The 25,913-nt window shown below is 46.7% G+C and overlaps 1 long non-coding RNA gene across 1 annotated transcript in view; it reads right to left on the reverse strand.

The window, feature by feature from the left end:
- Positions 1–25,913, reverse strand: part of LOC309536555 — a 199,205-nt gene that overhangs the window by 90,637 nt on the left and 82,655 nt on the right. The window contains exon 7 of the long non-coding RNA XR_014221614.1: positions 621–697. This is a non-coding gene — a long non-coding RNA (uncharacterized lncRNA). The remainder of the gene's footprint in view (positions 1–620; positions 698–25,913) is intronic.

The following is a 25,913-nucleotide window of genomic DNA, read 5'->3' on the forward strand; positions in this document are numbered from 1 at the left end:
GAAGAAAGCTGACCACTGTGCTAACACAAGGGCTTCTGTTTAGAACACAGGATGCTCACTGCCTTATACCGAGTCAGACCGTTGGTCCGTCTAGCTCAGTAACACCTACACTGGCCCGGCAGCAGCTCTCCAGGATATCAGAAGGGGGTCACCCTCCCATCCCTACCTGGAGATTGAACCTGGGGTCTTTTGCATGAGCACTGAGCTATGGCCCTTCCCTAAAGCACTGGGTGGGAAGCCAGTTGGCAATCTTTACATGTAGCTTGCAGCAGGGGTAATGTGCTTAAAGCACTTTCCGTGCAGCAAAGTTCTGTGTGCCCGATGCTATGCTATCTTTCGCCAGTAGGAGGAGCAGTTGTATCAGGTTGGCTGAGAGTATGAGAGTTTTGTCTTTTAAGGGAAATTATCGTGGAAAGCAGAGTGTGGCGGCGGGGTGGGGGGAAGGGAAAAGGGAGAAAGATCATGTGTTTTTAATTCTGTGTGAACATTTAAAACTGATCAAAGCTAGGATGGAAGCTGAGTTTTAGCTTCATTTAATTTCTGTCCATGCTTTCCCCCGCTGCGCAAAGCATCTTACAATCAGGAAAGTTATTCATGGTCATGTAGACAATCATACTCACTCAGCCTTCGGTGCTGGTTCATGCAAAATGGCATCTTCACATGAGGGGTGTCCATCCACAAGCCCACCTGAGCATGCCTAAGGGGAAGCAGAATGCATTAGATCATTGCACTGTAAAGATTTTCCATTTATCTATTTATTTATTTATTTATTTATTTGGGCTTTGCTTTTTATTATTTTTTAAAAAAACTTAAATCTCAAAGATATGCAGTAGTTACAAGAAGTTATTAAATACATACATGCAATACCTTTTGATATGCATATGTTAATACTTACCCACCTAGAAAAGCTATTATACCCATCAACAGTTATGTTATATTTATTCCACATAAATTCAGTTAAGGGCTTCCACTTATCCTTAAACTTTTTTCTCTCTCTAGCCTATCATCGCTCACTCTAATCCATTCTGGAAGTTTATACTTCATTGCTACTTTACCATTTTCCCCCTTAACCCTTTTTAAACTGATTTGGGGGGTTTTCAATGTCAAAATTCCAGTTTTGCCAAAGTGGTCATTTGCTATTGTGCCCACCAGGGGGCAGGATGACATAAACAAGGATAGGTTGTTACCAGCATCCTGTGACTGGCTGGTTCCATCGAAGAATTCTATCCCATTTTACAACTCAGAAAATTGCCAACATGTGAAATTCCACCCAACCATTACTCTCTCTTCCTTATTTTGATACTGCTTCCTCAGCCAGATATTGGCTGTGTACAAACCATACATTTAAAGCACATTCCCCCTCCTCCAAGAATTCTGGGAACTTTAGTATGTTAAGGGTGCTGGGAACGATAGCTCTATGAGACTCAAACTACAGTTCCCAGGATTCATTGGTGGGGGGAGCCATGTGCTCTAAATTGTCTGTATACAACCTTCTTTGCTGGGCCACTTCCAACAGCTTGCAGCTGCTGTTGTTCAAGTTAGGCCTGGTGTGACCTTTCTCTAACCCATCTCTTTGATTTTTTTTCTCCTGCTCCCATATTCCCTCAACCCTCTGCTCAGGTTTCCCATAGGCCTTCTATCACTTCCCATTAGTCAGTGCCCATACGGCAGGGGGGAGGAAACTTTGGCCCTCCAGATGTTGCCGAACCACAACTCCCATCGGCACTAACAAGCCTTGCCAATATTAAAACTATGGTACACCTTCTCTCCAGCCACCATGCCTCTTCTCTGACTACCGATTTCTTAGGCTCTCAGTCTTCTGGAATCCTCTTTCTATGCAGACTCTCAACCTTCCTTCTCCCCCAAGCAGCCCCACTGTCCAGTTCTGTAGGCACCTGAGTGTCAAGTCCTGAGCCCAAGTCCACCTAAGAGAACCTCCATGGAGCCCTTCAAAAACAACCACACACACACAATAGCTGTTTTTGCAGAGAGCTGGTATCAGCTGATGTAGGCTGACCAGGCCTGATGTGCGGTAAGCTACACCTGCCTGGAATTGCTGGCTAGCTGGTTAAAGGGCCATCTCTTTATTTTTTTGGCCACCACTTTATTTTGTTGCCTTTGGGGTTCAGCACAGCTGGGAGGAGCTGCAGGGGATTCATCGTCTGAGTCAGACTGCGGGTCCTTGATGGCCACAATTTCTTGCATGGGCATGCTAAAGTTTCTGCATTCGCCAGCTGCCACCATGCAGTCACAGCCATTTACATCCGCAGCAGGCAGGTAGGCAGAAGTGGTTTTTATTCAAGCCGAGGCCAGCCGGAAGTCTAGCAAAAGAACTGTATAATGATGTTATAGGGAAAGGGGAAATACAGGCCAAATGCAGGGCAAGGGATCCAAGTGTAAGTATTGGGAAGGGACTGTGGCCCGGTGGTTGAGCACCTGATTTGCATGCAGAAGGTCCTGGTTCAATCCTGTGCGTCTCCAGGTAGGGCTGGGAAAACCAGAGCAGCGCACGGAAATGCCGTTTACCTTCCCGCTGGAGCGGTACCTATTTATCTACTTGCACTTTGACGTGCTTTCGAATTGCTAGGTTGGCAGGAACGGGGATTCGAACCGGCGACCTTCTGATTGGCAAGTCCTAGGCTCTGTGGTTTAACCCACAGCGCCAACAGCGTCCCCTTAGACCTCTTGTGGAGGGGGCAGACAAAGAATGGCCTCAGGTGATGACTGCAGGGTCTGGATTGCTTTAAATGGGCAGAGGCGGTTCTTAAGAAGGTCCCTGGCACCTCCTGGTACAGCTGAGAAAGCCCTTTTCTGAGATCCTAGAGAGCTGCTGCTTTTAAGCACAGTCAAAACTCAGCTGGGCAGAGCAATGAATAGGCTGAACTGACAGGAGGCATGTTCTTGTCCAAAGCCAGTGAGCCACCTGGGGCATCTTAAATGGGTCTGACTCAGCCCTCCCTCCCTTCCTCTTGCAGACACAGTGTTAGTCTCCCAGCCAATCCACCCACCCTTCCTCTCCCCACCTGTCTTTTCTTCTGCAGCTGCCTCCGTTTACAAGACTTCTGGCTCCCCAAACTCTCCCTGCCTGCGCGGAAAACCCATAAGGGGATTTGAGTACACTCTGCTCTTCCGGCTGCCCGGAAGGAGCAAAGGGTTGAGCTGCTGGGAGGAGAGAGGGGGCTGCCGGGGCGGGGACAGGAGAAAAGCAATTGAGCAAAGCAGAGGCATCTGCTGGAGAAGCGGGGGTGGGGTGGGGGGTTGGAGGAAGAAACTGCAGGACTTAAAAAAAAATTGTGCCTCACATTTCCTCCTCTAAATTATGAGAGCTCGTAAACAAGAGGGAGCCCCAGCCCTCTGAGGTTTGCCACGTAAAGAGTTAGCGGCTCGCAGATGCCATAAGTGTGGTGTCCCGTCTGCTGGAGATGGGTTCTTTAAAGGGTATTTGGGGGTAGGGTTTTCTTTCCCCTCCCCCCTTTTATTTGCGCCAAAGGTTGCTTCTGGTCTCTCATCAGTTCCTCCAATGACATTAATAAAATACTGACATGCCTTCTGAGGCTAAGAAGAGACTTGCCAATGGCCCACCTAGTTCAGCATCCTGTTTTCACAGTGGCCACCGACCAGATGCTTGTGGAAAATCCTCAAGGCGGGGACAGAGCGCAAGAGCAGTCTGCCCTCCTGCAGTTTCCAGCAACTGGAGTCCAGAAGCAGCTATGGAGGCAGAGCGTCGCAATCATGGCTAATAGCCATCAACTGCCCTCTACTTCTGAGATCTCCTGCAGGCTGGTCTGTTATTGTGGGTGTATTCTGCAACCTACCTGTGACACGATGATGGTGAATTAATGGCAGAGTTATTCCACTTAATTCGTTTCTGTGATGCAACTGCCACATATCCATTACAGTTTTGCCCTCTAGATAACCTATCCGGCCCTTCAGGTATTTGAAGAAAACTATCACTTGGTCTTTTTTTGTGAGCTTTCCAAAGGGGTTGAAAACCCCTAGCTATGGGTGTTTGTTGAGCATTCATCCTGATTTGTATGCAGGGAGAGGAAACCACAGCTGGCTCTTTAAGGAGCATTCATTCTGATTTGTTTGCTGGGAGGTTAGATGACATTGCACCAGAGCAAATGTTAATGTTTGATGTCGTATTGTGTTTTAATTTGTTGGAAGCCGCCCAGAGTGGCTGGGGGAATTAATTCATTATATCAAGGCCCTTCTAGACTGGTGTCTTATTCCTGGTGTACGCATCTGAAGACCAATTGCTGGAAACATCAGGAGGTGAAAGTTGCTGTCATGCTCGGTTCCTGCTTGCTGGTTTCCCACTGGGGCATTTCATTGGTCACTGTGAGAACAGGATGTTGGAATAGATGAGCCATTGGCCTGATCCAGTGGTCGCAATCCTGTCTATTGCTGATGTTCAGGGTGTATCACCCATGCACAAGAAGGAGGCACTAGCAAGCTTTGGAGAACCCCAAGAGTTTGAAGGAGAGGGAGATGTATATGAACCCTAAGTGAGAGAGAGCTCTCCAACATAGGCCATTGAGAAATGAAAGTGCTGTGTTGCCACAGAATGCTGACTGGCTGTTGTGTGTGTGTGGAAGGAACAGAGGGGGAGAGGAATTGAATGGCTAGAATCCCAAAGGACAAGGACTCTATGCCGCAACATTTTGTTGCAGGCTCCCTCTAGCAGACAGTTCTGTCACATTCCATCACACTCGTCCCAACATTCCATCACACTCCTGTATAACCAAGAAACTGAGCTCAGAAATAAGAGCAGCACTATCAGCTTAATGATGGCCACCAACTTTAAAAGAGGGCAGGCAGGGTCTTCCTGTTATAAACCTGCTGGGATTCACAAGGCATCTGACCCTCACCTGAATCTCATAGCTCTCCTGACAAGTGCTTTGGTCTGCCCACCAGATACCAGGCACTCTTCTATTCAAATTAGGCCCCAGTGTTTTTGTTACAATCCTCTTCTCAATTAAGTAATCAATTTTAATCTAGAATTTAAATTCTCAAAACTTTCTTATTTGTTAATTCAAGCAAGTAAACTACTGCTCTCACTTCATTACAAACAGTATTTCTACCTGCAACACATTTGAGGAAATTTGCTCCTCTTCCTTTCACAGATATTTTGTTGCCATTTGCAACTGTAGCTGCCTCTGATTAGTTATCATTTAACTCTTGGGGAAAATAATTAGCATCACACGTCATGTTCATGGAAGTTGCTGAACCAACTAACCAACTAGAAGGGTTACTGTTAATAGCACCAGTTTTTCTATAACTTGATATTGCTGGATAGTTCTGATGAACTGCAAAAGCATTTTTAGTTAGCTTTCTGTTGCCACCCTGGAACTTTTCTTTATTAGTACCACTTTGTTTTGTACAATTCCTTGCAAATGAAAGAAAACAACTTTTCTGCTTGTATATGTTGATAATATAATTTTGGGAGAGATTTATATCTATAAGATTTTGCAGACTTCGGCTCTGAACTGGGGCCCTACACAAAAAAACAACAACAAAGTTGCGCCCCACTGCTTCAAATTGGACCCCACTGGCTAGCCCTGAGTCTCATAGTTGCTGAGCCTGGGTTGCCCTGCCCTTGCATGAAGTCTTGGGTTTGCAATTTTGGGAGAGGGGAGACCGCCTGCTGGGGAGCGGGAGGGCTGGGGAGGCCCCCTAGATTTAGAGGCCCTGGGCTTCAGCTTACTTAGCCTATATATAAATCCAGCACTGGGTAAAGGCGAAGACCGCCCCTCTGCCACTGCCATCGCTGCAGCATCAACATCCCGAACGTGAACTGTAGTATTTATTTGTTTAGCCACGCCCCCCTGGTCAACCAGATTGGTCGACCCAAGGAGTGACACAGCTGGGGACTCCCTAATGTTGCAGGGGCTATCCACACCTCCCGTGCAGAGAGAAGAGCTCCTGGTGAGCCCGCAAAAAGGAAATGGCAGGCGTTTGGGGGCCGCAAGAGATTGCTTTTTCAAAATTGCCTGGGGGGCCGTTTGAAACCAGCACGGGGGCTGCAAGTGGCCCCTGGGCTGGACTTTGGACATGCCTGATATAAGGGAAGGGTATCAGTGGCTGCTAGTCATGCTGGCTGTGCACTATCTCTGGAGGTGGAGACATTATGCTTCTGAATACCAATTGTTGTGGGGAGAGTTGCTGTTGCACTCAAATACTTCTTTCAGGCTTCCTTTTGCAACTGGTTGGCCACTGTGAGGACAGCATGCAGGTTCCCAGGAGGTGATTGCAATACATCTCTGTGTGCAGAAACTTGCAGGACTCTTTGTAATATTTAAGGGTCTATATAAGGCCCTTTCTGCACATAGCTACATACATGCAACCTGCTGTGTGGACAGGCATATAACTAATTATTTAGAGGGCATGAGTTATTTTGGGGTGGGGTGGGAGGAACGAAAGAACGAGAGCTCTTTATTGTGGAGCAGCTGTTGTTTTGAAGCTCGGTGGCTGGTGTGAGATCACATTGCTGCCCCCTGACGCCGCCTTGGAGTTGTGTCTCCACCTCTGGCTGTGCTGAGCGCCATAAACCCATATTGGGGTCAAACTCCTGGTGCCACTCCACCATTCAGTGGGGAGCTGGGTACGAAGGCTTTGCAAAACAGGAGTTCATTCCTTGGGGGGGGGTGTAGAATTTGAAGTGTAGGACAGCAGAAGCAGAAGCAGGGCCCCTATCTTTGCTTAGAATGCCACTTAAGGCTGCAATCCTAAACACACATAGTAAGGAGAAAGCTCCAATGAGCAAAGAAGGACTTGCTTTTACGTAAACATGCAAGGGAACATAAGAAGCTGCTTTATGAACCTAGCTCAGGTTTGTCAACACTGACTGGCAGCAGCACTCCAGGATTTCAGGCAGGGGGCGTTCCCAGCATTACTTAGAGATGCTGGGGACTGAACACAGGACATCCTATATGCAAAGAGACACTCTAGCACTGAGCTATCTTGCTTGACATCCCGCCCACCCACGCATTTGACATTTAGAAGTGTGCCATCTCTTCTGAGGTTCCATGAAGACACATCCTCGACAAGAAGCCTATCAACGGCAGAAAAACATCCCTGGAAGAGACAGCTTGCCTATCACCACTGTTCTTTCTGATGCAACGCTCAGCCTAAGGGGAGCGCTTGGGGCTTGTTTGGAAAAAACCGCTTCTTTAATCCACTGGCTGGGTTCCGAGCCTGGAGGTCAAACCTCTTACTGGCTGGCCTCCCCAGAGTCACATCACAGGCTTCCAGGCAGTTGCAGCTGCTGTCAGAAAGGGAGAGAGGAAGACCTGTCTCCACGCCAGCAGCTGTTGCCAGGTCAAATGTTCAGGACTAGATTCCTCCCCACCCTGCTCTGGCTCGGCTCTGGTTTCGTGTTGCCTTGGCTCCCGTGGTTCAACCAACACCCCCTATCCTCCTGGTGGAATTAAGCGATCAGATGCAGTCAGCCAGGCGGCCTTAGCGTGCCTGGTAGATGTGTGGAAGGGAGGGGAGCTGCTGGCACCGCTTTGTAATATTTGCTCTTTATCATTTTATGCATTGCTTGTCAATGAACCCTGGTGCTTCTCAAGAGAGCACTTCTGGGCCGTTGCTCTTTTCCAATGGGATTCAACCACGTACCCAGAAATTCAGGTTGCACACATAAAGTTGCACTAATGGAGTGGTACATAAATTCAGAAATGCAGAGTCCCTTCATTATAGTCACAGCCACACCCCCTTATAGGATTATACAATAATCTTATAATTATAGTTACAATGAATGCAGCTCTCCATGTGTTGCTTTTCAGCTATATTTTACCATTTTAAGGTTGCCTACACAAAAGGTAGAATTAGGGCTGCATGACTGGTTCCCCCACACTGGGCGCCAAGCCACGTGCGGTACTGCAGGGCATTGCAACTATGGCATTGTGCATACACAAATGGAAGGTAAGAGGCAGCCCCCTGCCCAAAAATTGGCCTCGTACAGGGCGCTGCTGAAATTTGAAAGATCAAAGTCCACCCCTGCCTACACCTACACACACACACACACACACACTTGGGGAGGACTTAGAACATGATATCAAGCAATGAGATGTGACCACTTTAAACTTCCTTTGGGTGTCTATACAAGCCTTACTTAATTACTGATATAGAAAAATAGGGTTGATTGGCTGAATGGGGTAACTGTGCCCCTGAAGGACCAGGTGTGCAGCCTGGGAGTCATTTTGGACTGGCAGCTATCCATGGAGACGCAGGTCAGTTCTGTGTCCAGGGCAGCTGTTTACCATCTCCATCTGGCAGCAGACTGTCTCGCCAGAGTGGTGCATGCTCTGGTTATCTCTCGCTTGGACTACTGCAATGCGCTCTATGTGGGGCTACCTTTGAAGGTGACCCGGAAACTACAACTAATCCAGAATGCGGCAGGTAGACTGGTGACTGGGAGTGGCTGCTGAGACCACATAACACCGGTCTTGAAAGACCTACATTGGCTTCCAGTACATTTCCGAGCACAACTCAAAGTGTTGGTGCTGACCTTTAAAGCCCTAAATGGCCTCGGCCCAGTATACCTGACGGAGTGTCTCCACCCCCATCATTCTACCTGGACACTAAGGTCCAGCGCCAAGGGCCTTCTACGGTTCCCTCACCGCGAGAAGCCAAGTTACAGGGGACCAGGCAGAGGGCCTTCTCAGTAGTAGCACCCGGCTTGTGGAACTCCCTCCCACCAGATGCCAACTACCAGACTTTGAGAAGACATCTGAAGGCAGCCCTGTTTAGAGAAGCTTTTAAGGTGGGGTTACTGTGGCTCAGGCAGCACAAGGTGTAATATTCCTGAGGATCTGACAAGTTTTACATCGTTGCAGACACAGTTTACACAAAACATTAGTATTCGATAAGACAATCAGGTTGCTGGTCAGACATCCCTCAATGCAGATCATCTGGGCAAACAATGACAATGAATACAAAGGAGGTTTATAGATTTATAGATATAGGAGAAGAATCCCTTCAGGAACTTCCCCTGATTGCTATCTGCCTACCTGTTATCAGGCCGGGGGGATTAAGGAGGCAAAGGAAATATTTAGTCTTTAGGAGAGCCAAGATGGCTTTTGGGTTGCTCTCCTGTACTATTTTAGACATGTGGTTTATATACTTATGCATGTGTGTTTCCCTTGTGCAATTATCACCATTTATTCTATATCTGAGACCTTATAATTCCTATAAAGCTACAAACGTGACATAGTGGTTAGAGTCTTGGGAGACCAGTGTTCAAATCCTTATTTAGCTACAAGGCTCACTGGTTGACCTTGGGCCATTACTGCCTCTAAGCCTAACTTAACTCACAGGGTTGTTGTGGGGATTAAATCAAAAGGGTGTGTGTGAGAGACCATGAACTTCTTAGAGAAAGAAATGGGATATAAATGCAATAGATAAGCAAAATTGGCTTTGCCCCACTTGAAATATCATGATTCCCCATCTTCCAAAGCCTCAATCTGTGTTCACACATTGGCTTGGACATCTGCATTGGCTGTTAACATGTAAGCTTCCTGCTCCTTGCAGACGTCTGTATAAATGGGTCTAGACATCTTACTGATGGCTTGTTCCCCACCTACTATTCATACAATCTTGAGGAAGGGCCATAGCTCATTGGTAAAACATCTGCTTTGCATGCAGAAGGTCCCAGGCTCAATCCCTGACAAGGAGAGCTCCGAGACACTCCTGTCTGAAACCCTGGAAAGCTGCTGCCAGTCAGTGTAGACAATACTGAGCTTGATGGAGCAATGGTCTGTTTAAGGCAGCAACCTGTGTCCCCATATTCCAATTAACATGTAAACGGGGTTATGGTGTAGCATCAGCCCAGGGACGAACAAACAGCAGCATGTGAGCACCAGGAGGCCTCCAAGTGAGTTCCATGTGCATCTCTGAAATTCCCTGCTACCCCAAAATTGCCCAAACGCTCCATTGTTTTTGCAGTCTGCAAATAGGACCACGGTATCAGATGGCCAGCATTTTTGCCTAACACTAAAGGAAGTGGTAGAGCATCTGCTTTGCATGCAGAAAGTTCCATGTTGAATCCCAGGCATCTTCAGGTAGGGCTGGGGAAGGTTAATGCCTGAAACCCTGGAAAGCCTCTGCCAGTCAGTGCGGGCAGTACTGACACAGATGGACCCGATGGTCTGACTCGGTATAAGGCAGCTTCCTATGTTCCTGCAGTCAACTATTGATGCTTCATGGTTGCAGCCTCAAAAGAGCCGTAAAGCTCTGATGACCAGAGGGAATGCTTTTAAGCAAAACAGTCTGACTCCCCTTGCGGGCTGTTGATTAACTTGGTGGAGTCTGTCTCCCAGCAATAAAACCCCCCAGGTCCGTGGCAACCTAGACAAAGCTGAAAAATATCTCGTGGGGGTGGGGGTGGGGAGTAACCTTTTCTGTCAAGTCTGGCTAAGGCATATTAACTTAGAGGAGAAATAATGACTAAAAGCCATGTTAGAGGTTGATGAAATTATGAAAAATGGTGAGTGAAAGATACCCACCCCACCCTTTTTTCTCTTAAACAGAGCTGTCAACTGACCAGAAAAGTGTTCAGTCTTGTGTCTTTAACTTAATGATAAAAAAAAATCAGCAACAGAAACTTTTCAAAGCATTGAGATAAATGCACCTCTTAAATGCTGCTGGTCATGAATGTTAACAACACAAGAAAAGCCTTATTAATAATTATTTTATCTATCATCTATCTATCTATCTATCTATCATCTATCTATCTATCTATCTATCTATCTATCTATCTATCTATCTATCTATCTATCATCATCTATCATCTATCATCTATCTACTATCTAACTATATCTATCTATCTATCCATTCATTCATTCATTCATTCCCCAGCCAGTCTGGGCAGCTTCCAACAAAATATTAAAATACAATAGTCCTTCAGATATGTTAGACCAGTCCAATGGTCCAGCTATTGCAGCATCTTATTCTCACAGTAGCCAATCAAATCCCCGAATGGGAAACCCACAAGCAAGACTTGAGAACAACAGCACTTTTCTTCCTGTGGTTTCCAGCAACAGGTATTCAAAAACATTACTGCCTCTGACTGTGGAGACAGAGGAGAGCCTTCTCCGCTGTGACAGCTATGGGGAACAGATGAACATCTGGTAATCTTTCTCATAATGCTTGAATTGTGGGGTGTCATTCAGTAAGGCTGACTAGCAGCAGATTTGGGACTGACTAAAGGAAGAAAACCTATTCACAATGAAGGCTGCAATCCCATTCACACTTAGAATCACAGAATTTTAGAGCCAGAAGATAATCATGGTGGTCATTCAGTCCAGCCAGCCACTCAGAGCAAGGGTCTTGCATCCACAACATTTCTGATGGATGACCATCCAGCCTCTGCTCATAAAGGAAAGCCCAGCATCTTCCCAGCAACATAGCTAACCTTTGGAATTTCTAACTTCTCCAAATTTTACAGTGCAGTTCTCCAGCCAAACCATGCATTTAAAACACACGTGTTGCGCAAAAGATTCCTGGGAACTGTAGTCAAAATCCAAAGCTATGATTCCCAGCACCTTTAAACAAGGTACAGTTCTCAATATTTTTAAAGGGAAGCCATGGGGTTTTTTAATGTGCACATAGTTAAGTTATGGAACTCTGCACCACAGGAGGCAGTGATGGCCACAAACTTGGATGGGCTTTGGAGGATAATGCCATCAACAACTACGAGTCATGATGGCTTTGCTCTCTGCCTCCATAGCTGGGAGACAGGAATGCTTCTGAATACCAGTTGCTGGATAACACAAGAACGGAGAGAACTCTTGTGCTCAAGTTCTGTTTGCGGGTTTCTCACAGGCATCTGGTTGACCATTTTGACAATATGATGTTGGACTAAATGGTCCTTTGGCCTGATCCAGCAAGCTCTTCTTGTGTGCTTTAAATGGATGGTGGGGATGTGACCAGAGAGACGGCAATCCTTTTAAGTGCCATTTTCTGGTAAGGGGCAGCTACCTAAGGGGGTGAGAGCCTAGCGGCTCCTTCACCTAGGGGCCGAGCCAGGCTAGCCTGACATCTGGAAGCAAGCTATTGTGCAAAAATATTGCTGTCTCAGCATCCTTCTCATGCCCCCTCCCAGGAAACAGGAGCCAGGCAGCCTGTCGAGTAACCAAGCCCTGGGGCCTGTTAATAAAAAAAATCCACAAGATTTGCAATAGCCTGAAGTGGTTCTCAGGGTAGAGTGTGAGATGGAGGGGAGGGGGAGATCTAGGCTCCAGGCAATACCAGGCCTGTCTCATCAGAAGATTGAAATATGCTGGGCTGGGTTGAGGAGGTATTTGGGCCATTATCTCAAGCAAAGGAGCCCCCCTACTGACTCCCGGCTGCTGGTTTTCCAACTAATTACATTCCCCCGTAAAAGCCAGGGTGGGGTTTGGTGGAAATCAAAGAAACTTCATTTAGAAGGATGGCTGGTAGCATTTTCTAATTGCTGCTCATGTGTCAAAGCTTTAACAACGAGGCTCGATATTTATAGGGCCGCCGCTTACCCCCTGCCCCCTCATCACAGCCCACAGCAATTGTTTTCGAACAGCGGTGCCCAAATTTGGTACCTCTGCAACACATAATTAACCAATAAAATTCATGAACGACAAGTTATGGTGAAAGCTGCTAGCTTAAGATGGGAACATTGGAAGCTGCTTTACTCTGAATCAACCCACTGATACTTTCTAGCTTAAAACTGTCGACACTGACTGGCAGCAACAGCTCCCCAGAGCCTCAGGCAGGAGATATTCCCAGCCCCACCTGGAGATGCCAGGGATTGAATTTGGGACCTTCTGCATGCAAAAGCAGGTGCTCTACCCCTGAGCGACAGCCCTTAAAAACAATGCAGCCCTTAACATCCCTCAGTACCCTGTAACCAACTACAGCCCTTAGGATTCTTTGGGGAAAGCCATGAATGTTAAAAGTTTTATGACACTGCTTGAAATACATAGTGCAGATGGAGACGGAGTGGGAGTTTCTATGTTCTTCAGGCCCACTGAAATTTATGTACCTAGGTCAATCAGGTCCATTCATATGAATGGGGTCTCGTCTGAGCAGAACCAACATTGAATGCTAGCAACCCAGACATAGGTGGGAACATTGTGTATCAGTGAGAAGTTTGCCTCATTTTTCGCACTGAGGGCTGTCCACACTTCTGCTTTTCCTGTGCCTAGAAATAACAGGTCTGAGTGGTTTTCTATTTGTCCTGCCATTTCCTCCAGGAAAACCCTCTCTTTGGTGTTGCACTGGAGCAAACAACAATCTGATGGCCGTTTGCTCCAATTCAGCAGCAAAGATTGGGTTTTCCTGGAAGAAAAGGGCAGGTTTGCTTTTAACATTGTGCTTTCATTGTAAGCTGTCTTGGGACATTGGGGGGGGGTGAGTACTCCATTGGCGTGCCAGAATAGAATTTGCACCCACAGCATATATTTAAAGCACTAATACCACCGCCACAGTCCTGGCTTCCCCCAGAGAATCCTGGAAACTGTAGTTTGTTAAGAGTACTGAGAACTGGAGCTCTCTGTGACAAACCAGAGTCCCTAGGATTCTTTTGGTGGTGGTAGTGCTGGGAGCCAGACAAGACAGTTTAAGTGGTATAAGAGCACTTTAAATGTATGGTACGAATGTGACTTCAGTTTCTCCAGTGCTGCTTCCAACAGATGTGAATGTTCGCTTCCTGAGTCTCCAACTCCCCATCCAGAAGAGAAAGAGAGAGAGAGAGAGAGGTTCCTCTCTTCCCAGCTGAATTGGACAGTGTGTGTGCCTTCTACCTACCCTCCCCAGACTAGCACCTGGAGACTTTGCAAAAACTTCGTTTGCTTGAGAAGGGGGACTTTTGATTAAAATGAAAGGGAGGGATGCTTCCTTCGCTCTCTCTTTTTCTCTCTCTTTTACTTTTCTTTGAGTCAATATTGGTTTTAAAACAGATGTGGTGGTTGGTAGGGGGGAGAAGCTGTCAAAAGAGAGACGGGGAGACACTGGTGGGTTGACTGCTGCGGGAGAAAGGACAAGGACACAGAGGAGACCTGGGTCCCCCCAAACTGCCCTGGGAGAGGCCGACAAAGGTGGTGGTGGGGGACTTGATTGTGGCGGGATCAGAGCGCGGGTGGGGGAAGTGTTCTGAGTGCACAGCAAAGGAACCTCAGGGAACAAAGCATCAAAGGCGACGCCAATGTGGCTAATTGAAGCACTTCGAGCATCAAATGATGAGGAAGAAGAAGAGAGTGCCTTTCATGAGAAGCCAGCTTCTTCTTCCCATCAATATCAGGGGAAAGGGTCTCTCTATGTCTCTCTCTCTCTCTCTCTCTCTCTCTCTCTCTCTCTCTCTCCCTCTCCCTCTCACGCACACATGAGATTGTGCGTGTGTGAGAGAGACATGAAAAATAATTAAAGCTGGGATGCATATCACTGTGTCCCCAAAAGGCGGGGCACAAGAAGATGGTCATTAGGAAATGGGGCACACTATTTGTCTTCCCTGCTGTGCCTCAAATACCTGGAAATGTTAATCACACAGAGGACTAGGAGCTTGATATGGCCCCACTATACTAAAGTTTTTGACTATGGTGAAACATTGCATACGGATCTGAGTTCTTCCATTCCAGCCCTCTATTGCACGCACCACCTCCATTGAAAAATCTTCTTCACACACTGATTCTTCTGGGTTTCTACTCTTCACTACATCCACACTATTCCTTCAGCCCCCTTGCCTCCTGGACCAGAACTCTTGCCAACACTGCACAGCTACTCCCATTCCCAGACGTGTGGTTTTATTTTTGCTCCTGCCAAGCCGTTATCTCTCACTTCCGGCTCCAAAGCTGCAATTTTTTTTTCAGCTTTCTGTCACTGAGCATCCTCCACTCCACGGTATTTAAAATATTCACGATACTGCAAAATGTCAGTCAATGGTTTACACGTAGAGCAAGCATGAAGTTTCATCTCCCATCATATTCCTGTCACGTTAAAACTATTTGCAGAAATGAAACTGGCTCTTACATGATGAGTGTGTGGGCCTCTCCAGACTGGTGGCTTTTTGTTTCATGTTTTTTCTTTCTATTTGCTGGTGTATTCTGCAATTACTTTAGAGTAAATAAGAGCTCTTTATTCAGACTAATTGCAGGATAGACTCAGCAGCAAGCACAGGACCCAGAAGTCAGGATTCCAAGGTACGTGAGCAAGGAAAGAGGTTTGTAGCAGAACGGAAGTGACAAAGATGTCCCAGCAGTTAACATGCCCTTCCCACCAAGCTTTTAAATACAAGGTGGTGTACTCCATCTGGGTGGGTATATCTGATCCCACCTACAAAGGCAGCACCTGGTTCTTGGCGATGAGAAGGTCTTGGGTTCAAGCCCCATGTCAGGCAAAAGATTCCTGAATTGCAGGAGGTTGGACTAGATGAGCCTTGTGGTCCCTTCCAACTCTACAATTATATGATTCTATTATTCTATTGGGAATGCGGGTGGCGCTGTGGGTTAAACCACAGAGCCTAAGGCTTACCGATCAGAAGGTCGGTGGTTCAAATCCCCGCAACAGGGTGAGCTCCTGTTATTCGGTCCCAGGTCCTGCCAACCTAGCAGTTCGAAAGCACATCAAAGTGCAAGTAGATAAATAGGTACCGCTCCGGTGGGAAGGTAAACGGCGTTTCTGTGCGCTGCTCTGGTTTGCCAGAAGGGGCTTAGAGATGCTAGCCACATGACCCAGAAGCTCTCTGCGGACAAACGGCGGCTCCTTTGGCCAATAAAGTGAGATGAGCGCGCAACCCCAGAGTCGTCTGCGACTGGACCTAATGGTCAGAGGTACCTTTACCTTTACCTATTATTCTATTACTGTCTGCTGCCCTGCTGCTCCCAGGTGTGCCACCCCCCTCTCCTGTTCAGCCCCTCCCTCTGGCTGGTCAATGTCTTCCCCCTCCCTGACAAGGCTCCGAGCTCTGTAGAAGGTGCAATGGGAAGAGTGGGCAGGTGTGCTTCCCACAAGGGGAGGGCCTCTGTCCTCCATCTCTGTGTACCAGCCTTCCAGATAGCTTCCTGTATCTGCTCCTCTTCCTCCTTCCTCCTCCTCCTCTTACCTCTGGGGCTAGCATGCCAGATCCTGACAGAGCCGAACGGCCCAAGGCCTTTTTGGGTATAAAAAGGGTGAGAGAGTATTTTAGGTATCCTGGCTTCATGTGATTGAAGAAATGAACACTGTCTTGCTTACTTACCAGAAACAGCAGCTAGGCTAGGGAGGAGGGGAGCATCCTATAAAAGGGTTTTGTCCAAGGGCCGGCCCTACCATTAAGCAGGCTGAAGCAGTCATCTCAGGCGGCAACTGCTGGGAGGGCAGCAATTGGAGGAACTCTAGCAAGGTGTGGGGAAGACAAAGCTGTCTGGGGCCATCCACAGTGGAGGCTGGTGCATTAGGCCTGCCCTGAGCCAGCCACTGTCTGCATGCTTCCTTACTTACAACCATTCCTGTGGGAGATCCTGGCTGCCAGCCTCCTCCACCACCCCAAAATTTTACAGGAAAAAAAACAACAATCTAAATTTGATGACAATTTTGTTAGAAGTTTTGGAGAGAGGAAAATCTTGGCCATGTAACTTTTTTTGGTTCTTGTTAAATGGTGACCGGTATATGCTATACACATTCCATAAGTCAAACAGATTCCTGTAAATTTGTATCCCTTTCCTTTTTCATCCCACCCTGCCTCTATACCTTTCTCTTTTCCCACCCCCACGCTCCATGTGTGTGAGGGGTGTGTGTGTGTGTGTGTGCGCGTGTGTGTGTCCCTCCTCCTCCCTGAGATTTTAATTACATTCTTCTATTTTCCACTCACTAGATCTGTCATTCTCTGGCAGACCTGATGTAATTATATTGTGGGAAGAATCGTCTGCTTTGCTGAGACTTCAGAGGCTTAGGAGCCCTCCCTGGTTGGGGCTTCTGTTTCCCCCACCCACCCCCGGTCTTTCTGCCAGGTACATACTCGGATGACAGATGGTCAAAGGGCTGTTGATTCTCCCTAACGAGCTGGCTCCTTAGCGGGTAACAAAAGGAGATGTCTCCTAAGAAAACAGAAGTAGATTCTTAATTAACTTGCACTCTCTGGCTTTCTGGCTGCGCAGACGACAGGCAGATTGGGGGGGGCTTTTGGTGGGGGTGTTTGGATGGGCAAGAAGCAGTCAGGTAAGTGTGGAGAAGCCCTAAGTCCACTAAAGATGTCCAGTTTGGGGGCACCCAGCAGGTTTTCCTGATGTCCTCAGAAAGGAAAGGTAGAAATGCAGAGCTGCAGATACAAGAACCAAACTGGCCAATCTGCTCTCACAGTGGCCAACCAGATGCCTGTGGGAATTCCTCTAGCAAGACCCAAGCCCAAGAGCCCTCTACATTCCTGTGGCAGCTGGTATTCAGAAGCGTTACTGCTTCCAACCATGGAGTCGTGGCTTGTAACCATCAACCATAGCCGTATTCTCCATGAACTTGTCTTATTCTCCTTTGAAGCCATTCAAGATGGTGGCCACCACTGCTTCCTGTGGGAGAGAGTTCCATAGATTAACTATGCACTGTGTGAGGAAGCACTTTCTTTCATCTCTCCTGAATCTTCCAACATTCAGCTTCATTGGATGCCCCTAGTTTGTAACATGATGGGAGAAGGCAAAAAACCTTTCTCTATCCACTTGCTCCATGCCATGCATAACTTTACAAACTTGGATCATGTCACCTGTCGCTCGCCTTTTCTCGAAACTGAAAAATCCCGAATGTTTATGTTTACAGGTGGGTTTTGAAAGGTGGGTTCTCTGCAAAAAGCCATATGCCCTTGGAGGTTCCCACCACTTGGAGAGGAGAGGGAGGAGGGGAGGAGGGATGCCACAGACAAAATGCTAAGTTGACAGAGGCAAGCTCAACATCCCAAGGAGCCGTCCTTTCTGATTAAACGCAACTGGTTAAAAGCCCAAGGGTCTTGACCCATCTTGGTAATTAAAGATCCTACAGTGAGAGCGAGCCAGCAAAGATCTCCTTCTCCCAGGCCAATTTTCCAGTTTGGGCAATTACTTCCACTTGCCCACATCCCTGCTTTTGTGTGGTGGAGGGTCAGCTCAAAGGCAGCTGTGATGTGAAAAAGTGCATGATGGGAGACCGGGTCCCAGTGGGGGCTGCTCTCAGCTCGGTGGAGGGGTGGGGTCAGAGAGAGATGAAAGGTGAGTTTCAGGGTGTCCAGCACATAAACCCACTCGCTCATTAGACAGCAGAATTGGTCGATCTCCCAGTCCAACTTTGCTCATTACTGGAAGGGCCAGGCCGTACCTGTCCATGATGATCAGCAACCCAAGCCAAGATAAAACTGACCACATTAGAGTCTTAACCTCCCCCTTTCTCCCAGTGCTCTTGCCACATCCATCAGCTCCCTCCCGCCTAGCACAGGAACCTCCTAGTCCCAATCGCTCAGACTTCTGAAAGCTGAACTGAACTAAAAGCAAAAGCATATTTCACTCTTTCCCTCCCGCCCGCACAAAAAAGTGTGTGTGTACAACATGAAAACTATCCACCTTCAGAAGAGGCTGCTGTGTCAAAACATGTCTAAGCAAAGGGCCCGTAGCTCAATGGTAAAGAGGCCCATCTCCATCTGCTTATGCCAAGGAGGTGTGGAGGGTGGCCACATGAGAACGGGTATTTTCAGTGGTGGCTCCCCCCCCATCTGTAGAATGCTCTCCCCAGGGAGATGTGCTGGGTACCATCACAGGAGTCACGTTAAGACTTTTTGGTTTGTTTAGGTGTTTGGTTAACTAAGTTGCCCCCTATGGTGGGGTGGGTGGGACTAGTCCTTATTTGTATGCAATTGCATGAGTGGAACCAGCACTGGATTTAGGATGGTACAGACAGTTCCTTCAGACAGGGCACAAAGCCGAGGGGGTGCAAAACAACAACAACAACAACCTATATTTATGCAGGTACTTATGGAGAAGATCCATTAAAAAGCAACTGTACCCAAAGGAATTATTGTGAAAATAAGAAATATTTAGGGGAGGGGGTGTCAAGATTCCCATATTATCGAAGTCCACCCCTGGTGAAACTGGAATTGGGACAGGTGCCAAATAATGCCCATTCCACATTTGTAATAAATCAATCTTTTAGTGTGGCAGCACCCACACTTTGGAATTCCTTGCTTACTGACAACAGGCAAGTGCCTTTGCTGTGGCCTTTTAGGTGCATGCTTGAAACATTTTTGTTTAGGCCAGCTGAACCAGACATATAGAATACTGACATGCATTTTAACCTGGTTGTTAGCTTATTGTTGATTTTAATTATTTTTAAACTGTTTTGAATAAGTAGTTGCTGTTAACTATTTTTTTAACAGGTAATTTTATACTTTTATTCTTCTTGTAAACCGCTTTGAGGCTTGATTACAAGCAGTATATAAATCTTATGAAATACATAAAATAAAATTGTTCATTGTCCTATTTTTTTCTGGTTTCACATTACTTCTATTTGCTATCATATTAAGTTGCTTTGAGAATTTTGTATAAAGCAACTGACAAATGTAAATAGCAAGAATAGGCTCGTGCCGGTGTGTTTTTTTCCTTGAGTCATTCTAATGATTGTTTTGCATTGTTTTTAAAATGTTCACATTGCTGTACCCTGCCCTGATACTTTTGTTATAGACTGACTGATAAATAAATAAATAAATAAATAAATAATAAGGAAATGTTCAATTTTTACAATATCTTTTGATTGTTTTATTGCCCTCTTTTCTGTGGGTTGCTTTTATGTACATTACTTAGAAATGTGAGTAATCAAGCAGTATATAAATGTCCTAACAACAACAAATACTTTGCATGCTGAGGGTCCCAGGTTCAATCCCAGTCACCTCCAGTTAAAAAGACCAAGTAGGATGTGATGGGAAAGACACTCCTTTGACTAAGACCATGGATAGTTACCCAGTAACTATCCATGGGCCAAGTGGACAAGTAGTATTGTATAAGGCAGTTGCTGTGGAAAGAAGGAAGCCTAGAGCACGGGGCCCGGATCCGGCCCAATCGCCTTCTAAATCTGGCCCGTGGACGGTCCAGGAATCAGCGTGTTTTTACATGAGTAGAATGTGTGCTTTTATTTAAAATGCATCTCTGGGTTATGTGTGGGGCCTGAATGGTGTTTTTACATGAGTAGGATGTGTGCTTTTATTTAAAATTCATCTCTGGGTTATTTGTGGGGCATAGGAATTCGTTCATAGTTTTCCCCAAAAAATATAGTCTGCCCCCCCCACAAGGTCTGAGGGACAGTGAACTGGCCCCCTGCTGAAAAAGTTTGCAGACCCCTGGCCTAGAGCAATGCAATGGGCAGCAGATAATTTTCCGGCATCTCTGCAGTGGGAGTGATAGTCATTCAAAGACATGGCAGATTCACCAGTCCCTTATTGGGGCTCACTGGAAATAAGGAAAGCCAACCCAGTGGGGCAAGGCAGAGATGCTGTGGGTGCCCTCCTCTAAATACACACCTGCTTGCTTTAATATTAACACCAACAAAATAAACAGGACTGAACTTCAGAGGAAATATACAGAAGCACAGAATTGTAGAGTTGGAAGGTATTCCAAGTGTAATCTAGTCTAATTCCCTGCAATGCAGGAACCGCAGCTAAAGAATCCCCAACAAGCATAGGCGCCGACTCCATGGGGCTTGAGGGGGCTCGAGCCCCCTCAAAAAAATTTTTGGGGGGGCTCAGCCCCCCCAATAATGTCGGGCGGGCGCCCTTCCAGTAGAGCGCCGCCGCCGTCCCCCGCCTCCTCCGCACCTGCTCCTTCGCCAGCCAGCCAGCCGCGCGCCCTAATCGGAGAGCCCCGGCTGCCAAGGCACTGCCGGAAATCCCGCGAGAACAGGGGAATCCCGACTGGCCACACCTCCCAGCCAGCCAATCGGCTGGCTGGGGGGGCGTGGCTTGCCCTATTTAGGGCCGGAGCCACTCTATTTGCATATTCATGAGCTTATTTATTATTCATGAGCTTTCCCGGGCCCCCCCAATATTTTTTCTAAGTCCGCGTCCCTGCCAACAAGACAGCCACCCAACTTCTGGAGACTCCCCCACCCTCCGAGAGGGTCTGTTTCACAGCCCAACTGCTTTAACAGTAAGAAAGTTCCACCTAATGTTTAGTCAGCATCTCCTTTCTTACCATTTGAATCCATTGGTTTGGGTCCTACCCTCCGGAGCAGGAGAAAACAAGCTTGCTCCATCTTCCTATGTTGACAGCCCTTCAGACATTTCAAGAGGGCTATCATATCATTTCAGTCATGTCTTCTCCAGGCTAAATCCCTCATCCATTCCTCATTATTTCCAGGCCCTTTATCATCTTCTTTGTCACCTTCCTCTGCACACATTTCTGCTTGTCAATATCCTTCTTAAACTGTGGCGCCCAGAACTGGGCACTGTACTCCAGGTGTGGTTGATTAGAGAGTGGTACTATTACTTCCCTTGATCTGGATACTGTGCTTCTGTTGATGCAGCCGAAAATTGCATTGGGTTTTTTGCTGCTGAATCACACTGTCAGCTTGTGCGAAGCTTTATGTTATTTTATCTTATTATGACAATTTCTATCCTGCTTAATTATTATAATCTCTGGGCAATGTACAAAAAAATACAATGAAAAATAGAATCAGTTAAAATAAATACATCAAAATTCAGTTAAAATGCCTGCTGGAATAATAAATAAAAAATATTCAGTAGGTGCTGCAGTGGGGGGGGGGCTGTCTGGTCTCCTGCAAAAGGGAGTTTCATGAAATTTGGGTCCACAATACTGAATGCATGGTCGCTGGTGGATACGAGCCCCACATCTGAGCCACAGGGGAAGCAATAACATTGAATCCCCCAAAGGCCTTAATATGGGAGACTTGCTGAAAAATAGACCACTCTTTTGCTCTCAGAAATCTGAGAAAACACTCCTTTCCACCCCAACCCATACAATGTACCTTTTCTGTGCTTCCTCCTTTATCTCCCTCCCTCTCTCTCCTCCCCTCTGTGTGTTTGTGGTGCCACTTTCTGCATACAATTTGTAGATTATTGGCTCAGAATTTCTCAGACTATTGACTAATTAAAGGATTGTGAGCTGATGAATCATCCGCTTTTAAACAATGAACTGATTCACTGTTGTTGCTTTTAAAAAAGAAACATCTTTGCATATCACTGAAACTTCAGTACAGGTACCACCCCACCCCCCCACTGAGGGAGAGATATTGAAGGAAATATAAGCAGGCACACAGTTTAGCAAACAAAATGTGCATACCTGCATTGTAGGGAGACTATCCTTCATATTCCCTCCTCCCCCGCCAACCACAATTCATTCTCGGTTACAGGTAACACCAGCAGAAGACAGCCCAACATGTTATCAGATATTCTCTTCTTTGCAGCCCCACCAATTAAAACCGACCCTCAGGAATGAAAATTGACCTTCATGGTTTAATCAACTAAGGCTTTTAATTGATCCATTAACTGATTAAATCCCTGCTAAGGAGGAGGGAAAGAGTTTCACACATCCATTTCGTTTGGGTTGGTGTTGTGTTTCCTGCCTGGGGCTCCTGTGCACTTTTTGACAGCATCTCTTGGGCAGAAATTCACCAGGGAAGCTTTTCCCAGCCCTGAATACAGTTGCTGAGTCATTAGAGAATGGACCAGACACTCAACAGGTCCAGGACATAGCTGTCAACGTTTCCCCTTTTTTAAGGGAAATCCCCTTATTCTCAATAGGATTCCTCGCAAGAAAAGGGAAAAGTTGACAGCTATGGTCCAGGGTCCCCTGAATCCAATGCTGAGGTTCCCTTTGATCAAGGGCGGCCCCATCCCATTCCACTGCCTGAGGCGAAATGGGACAGTGCTGCCCTGCGTGTGTGCCACTTGCCCCCCTCCTTGCCCCCCCCCCGCCAAAGCCTTGTTTATTGGGGTTACATGGCTTCAGCTTCTGGGTTCAACCAAGATTCATCATGAGATCATGCAGAGGCCTCCACGTAATCTCACACAGCCCTTGCAAAATTTCACCAGAACCTGGAAGTTCCTGCAGCCGCTTCTCCTTGCTCCCCCGTGGAGGTAAAGGGCATGCCTGTCCCTTGGATTCCGCAGCCCGAGGAAGCCACCTCAGTCTACCTCATGGATGGGACGGCCCTGCCCTTAGTGGCTCTGTGGATTGATAACTGATGAAGAGCCCTTGGAACTGTCAGAGAAGAAGGAAGAGCATCCTTGAAAGTGCCAACACCTAAAGCTGAGAGGTCCAGGCTGAAGAGCAATGACAGCATGAATCTACAGGTGCAGAGTTGCTGATCTACTTGTGCCTTGTGAGTATGCAATCCCTGCTGCTCCTTCTCTAAGAGGAGCAATGGTTAGAGTATGGTTTAGGAGGCCAGCAAACATAAAGCTGATTTGGTATGCGTGACCTTGTTGAGACTGTGCTGCACATGGAACCCCACACTCTTGTGGGTTTTAGTAACAGGCTTTCACCTCCTGGACCAAGACCCTGGCCTCCGGGGGCACCTCCAGAGCATTACATGTGATGGAGAAAGATGAGCCTGTCAAATTTGCAGCTGTGCCGCAGCAATTGTGGAAAGAGCACCTCTGCCCTTAAAAATAACTGGCCACTAATGCCTTGCCCCAGAACACTGTGGTCTTTTTCTGCTGCTGTAGCTGCTGAGACCCACAGGAAGAGAGGAAGCTGTCTTATACTGAGTCACACCATCCCACTGAGTCAGACCAGCAGCTTTCCAGGGGTTGCAGGAGCCTGGCGGACTGAGCTTCCTGACTATCGGAAGACTTGGCATTTGTTTTCATAGAATCATAGCATCGTTTTGCAGTTTTGTGGGATCAAAGCTCTTACCTTGCATTTTTACAACCATCTTGCAAGGTGGAACAGTAGAGAGTGTAATCTTCATATTTCAAACAAGTGGAGGAGATGAAGTTTTGCCCAAGGGTACTTAATCAGCTTGTAGAGATTTAAACCAGGGAAGGGCACCTCAGGCGTAGGAGCCAAATGCTTTTCTGTCTTGTTCTTGGGACTCTTGACTGGCTGCATCCTGTCCTCAGACACACTTCTCACCTGCCCTACTTCACACCCTTGAGTTGTTGTTTTTTTAACCTGGCCTTGACCTCCATTAGTGCCTCTTGCTTGCCTGGGTGGAGGATAGAGGCAGGGGTGAGCATCTGCAACAGAAGCTAGTCCCTTGAAGGTGATAGCATTTGCATTCGTCTCTCTGCCCGTTTAAGAGAACACAAGGGGCTTCAGTTTCAAGATGTGCAAGTTTTGTTATGTGCAATGGAAAACACAACTTAAGTCACACCGAAAGAAGATATTGCAGCACTCCAGTTCATTTGCTCATCTACAGAAAATCTCGCTGAAAGGCAATGCATGGAGATCTGCACTGATTGTTGCAATGCATCCCTAATTATAATTACTGTTTAACTATAAGGCAATTGTATAATCTCAGGTTGCATATTCTTAGAAGGGAGCATGGCCAGGAGGAGGTCTGTCTGTGAGGGGCCATGGCTGTATCCTGCAGGGACCCTGCATTTGGAATTTGCCACTGCGCTCCTTCTGCCTGCAAAGGAAGCTGCTGCAGCACCACCCCCAGGGCTGTTTGCCCTTGCCATCCGGCTTGAGAGAGTTGCATCCACATGGGATGCATTAGGAGGGATGCTTGCAAAACTCTTTCGGGTAACTTTCAGCAGCTATGAGCCGTTAGTTCCCTTTCTAACGTGCCTGTCCTTTGTCAGCAGAATCCAGGCTCTGTTTCCCGGGCTTCTTCTTCTTCTGGGTTTCCGTTACAGCCATGTGGTGTGGCATCTACAATTAAGCTATCATATTAATTATTTACTGAGCAGCATCATGCAGTGGGGAGGGGGGCAATAAAGGGGTTTGATAACAGGCTTGAGAAACTGTTTCCCTTCTGTCTGGGTCACTTCTTCAGTCACATCAGAGCAATTGCAGCAGCCATTTGTGTGAGTGACAAAAGTGGTCTTTTTCATGCTTCATTTAAAAAAAAAGAAGTCATAATTAACAGATAATGAGATTGGCAAAAAAAGAAGATGGAGAAAGATATTGAGGAGAGAAATGGTAAGGAAGACAGCTTCTTGGGAAGTTTTTCCTGTTCTTTAAAAAGCAAGAAAAAGTCAAAAGTCTTTTTTTTATTAAAAAAAAGGATTTTGCTGTTGAGTTTCTTAACACGAAAAGAGAACTTATTTGAAAGTTTTGAGAACTTTTATGAAGGTTTCTTAATCTTAAAAGGAGGGTAGCCAATATGGTGCCCTCCAAGTGTTGGATTCAACGCCCATCTGCCCCAGTCAGCATGGCCAATGGCAGTGGAGCCCAACAACACCTGTAGGAGTTGGATATCCTTGTTTTAAAGGTTCTACAATTCAGTGGCTGAATGTGCTGAACTGTGTCAGCTTGCCAGCTCTCTGCCTGGCCCACTGCCCTCATCAAGCCTCTGAGCAAGCTGGCATCTAGGCTTTCGTCCACCATCTTAAAAACTTAATGATTCCATACGGACAAGACAATGTGACTTATATTAATGTATTTTTTAAAAAAACCATCACCACCAATACACATCCACACCACACGTCCCTCAAAGAATCATGGGAACTGTAGTTTGTTAAGGGCTCTGGAAACTGTGGCTCTGTGAGGGGTAAACTATAGTTCCCGTTATTCTTTGGGTGAAGCCATGGGCTTTAAAACTATGGTGTGGATTGACTCTAATTTTTCATGCCCATTTCATGACCCTGACATGAGCAAACTTATCTAATACATACTTTCTCAAACAAGATACGAGAAAAAAAACAGCCTTCATTTGAAATTTGCACTCCCCCTGAATTTTGCAATGCAGCTTCTCCACCAAGTAATGTGTCATTATATTACGGGAAAGTGTGCATATAGATGAATATTTTGGTGAAAATAACATTA

This window comes from Podarcis vaucheri (genome assembly GCF_965113315.1).
Source record: "Podarcis vaucheri genome assembly, chromosome: 7".
Classification (NCBI taxonomy): domain Eukaryota; kingdom Metazoa; phylum Chordata; class Lepidosauria; order Squamata; family Lacertidae; genus Podarcis; species Podarcis vaucheri.